Source organism: Hyaena hyaena, unplaced genomic scaffold (assembly GCF_003009895.1).
Source record: "Hyaena hyaena isolate Hyena2069 unplaced genomic scaffold, ASM300989v1 scaffold_49, whole genome shotgun sequence".
In the NCBI taxonomy this organism is placed as follows: Eukaryota; Metazoa; Chordata; class Mammalia; order Carnivora; family Hyaenidae; genus Hyaena; species Hyaena hyaena.
In genome coordinates, this window is record NW_024080681.1 from 553,930 (window position 1) to 556,766 (window position 2,837).

Consider the following 2,837-nt stretch of genomic DNA (forward strand, 5'->3'; position numbering starts at 1 on the left):
TCTTCACATCCTTAAAAACATTAATTAGCTTTAAATATTTGAAAATGTAATTTAAATTTGTATAACTTTTTCTTTTAAAACTTAGTTTTTAAGTTACAAAAGCAAAAGCTGCTTTTTGGCAGAAGATATGAACAGACACTTCTCCAAAGAGGACATTCAGATGGCCAACAGACACATGAAACGATGCTCAGCATCCCTCCTCATTAGGGAAATACAAATCAAAACCACACTGAGATACCACCTCACGCCAGTCAGAGTGGCTAAAATGAGCAAATCAGAGAACTCTAGATGCTGGCGAGGATGTGGAGAAACGGGCACTCTCCTACACTGTTGGTGGGAATGTAAACTGGTACAGCCCCTCTGGAAAACGGTGTGGCGGTTCCTCAGGAAACTAACAATAGAACTCCCCTATGACCAAGCAATAGCACTGCTAGGAATTTACCCAAGGGATACAGAAATGCTGAGGCATAGGAGCACGTGTACCCCAATGTTCATAGCAGCACTCTCCACAATAGCTAAAACATGGAAAGAGCCTAAGTGTCCATCAACAGATGAATGGATCAAGAAGATGTGGTTTATCTATACCATGGAATACTCCATGGCAATGAGAAACAATGAAATCTGGCCATGTGTAGCAACATGGATGGACCTTGAGGGTGTTATGCTGAGCGAAATAAGTCAGGCAGAGAAGGACAAATATCACATGTTTGCACGTATAGGAGGATTAGGAGGAACTTAACGGAGGACCAAGGGGGAGAAGAAGGGCGGAAATGGTGGGGGAAAGAGAAAGAGGCAAACCATGAGAGACTCTTGAATGCTGACAAAAACTGAGGACTGATGGATGTGGGGGGGAGGAGGGATGGGCATGGAGGAGGACACTTGTGGGGATGAGCACTGGGTGTTATGTGGAAACTAATTTGACAATAAACTATTTGTAAAAAAAAAAAAAAAAGCTGCTTTTTGACAAAAACTTAACAGTCCAAATATGTAAAAAGTAAACATTCTCCCCACTACACCCCCAATTGCCACTGTCTCATTTCCCAGAGGTAATCACTGTCAATAATTTTTTAACTCCACAATTGCAGGCACTCTGTCAACCTTTTTCCTTGCTGGATCTCTATTTAATGGCCCAGTTCCTGGTATATACTGCATTTAATAAATGTTTATTTTTTAAAATGTCATCATACCTGCCATTTCTTTCTGGAACTTGACCTTTTAAGCTAACAACATATTGTGGGGTGTTTTTTCTTCATTGTACATAAACAGATCTGCTTATTTTTTTTTAACAAATAGTTTATTGTCAAGTTGGTTTCCATATGACACCCAGGGCTCATCCCCAAAAGTGCCCTCCTCCATGCCCATCTCCCCCCTCTTCTCCCACACCCATCGGTCCTCAGTTTGTTCTCAGCATTCAAGAGTCTCTCATGGTTTGCCTCCCTCCCTTTCCCCCACTATTCCCCCCCTTCTTCTCTCCCTTGGTCCTCTGTTAAGTTCCTCCTAATCCTCCTATACATCAGATCTGCTTAATTTTTAAAAAATATATCAATAACATTCCATTGTATGGATGTATCATAATTTACGAAACCCCTAGTTAAATTATCCCAATTTTTCACTATTATAAGAGCCATTGAATAAGTATCCTTGGAAGTATATTTTTGTTTTGTAGTGCAAATATTTTTGAGGGATAAGATCCTATAACAGCTTCAAGGTCAAAAAGTATGCGCCAAAATTGCACCAATTTACAATATGTGTTTTCCTATTCTCAAGCCAGCATTTGGTATCTTAAGTATTTTTACCATTTTGTACACTGAAATATTAAGATTATATCTAATTATTTGAATTCTAGTCATAACCTCTTAGCCAGGGGTTTAACAATTTCTTACATTCATTGGCCATTTTCATCTTATCCATAAATTGTCCCTTTAAATCCTTTACCTATTTTCCTATTTTAAAAATCTTTTTCTTATTTATCTTAAGGAATTCTATTAGGGATAGTTACCTTTTTCTCCTATATATTTTGAAATATTTTCTCTAGGGTTTTGATGGTTTCCTGTCTCACATTCAGGTCCTTTGTCCATTTTGAGTTATTTTTGTGTATGGTATGAGACAATGAGCTAATTTCTTTCTTCTGCATGTTGCTGTCCAGTTCTCGCAGCACCATCTGTTAAAGAGGCTGTCTTTTTTTCTTTGCATACTCTTTCCCGCTTTGTCAAAGATTAGTTGGCCATACATTTGTGGGTCCAATTCTGAGTTCTCTATTCTATTCCATTGGTCTATGTGTCTGTTTTTGTGCCAATACCATACTGTCTTGATGATTACAGCTTTGTAGTAGAGGCTAAATTCTGGGATTGTGATGCCTCCCGAAAATAAACTACTGGGACCAAATCAAGATAAAAAGCTTCTGCATGGCAAAGGAAACAATCAATAAAGGCAATAGGCAACCAACAGAATGGGAAAGGATAGTTGCAAACGACATATCAGATAAAGGGCTAGTATCCAAAATCTATAGGGAACTCACCAAACTCCACACCCGAAAAACAAATAATCCAATGAAGAAATGGGCAAAAGACATGAACAGACACTTCTCCAAAGAGGACATCCAGATGGCCAACAGACACATGAAACGATGCTCAGCGTCCCTCATCATCAGGGAAATACAAATCAAAACCACACTAAGATACCACCTCACACCGGTCAGAGTGGCTAAAATGAACAAATCAGGAGACTCTAGATGCTGGCGAGGATGTGGAGAAACGGGCACCCTCCTACACTGTTGGAGGGAATGAAAACTGGTGCAGCCCCTCTGGAAAACTAGGTGTTACATGGAAAACAACTTG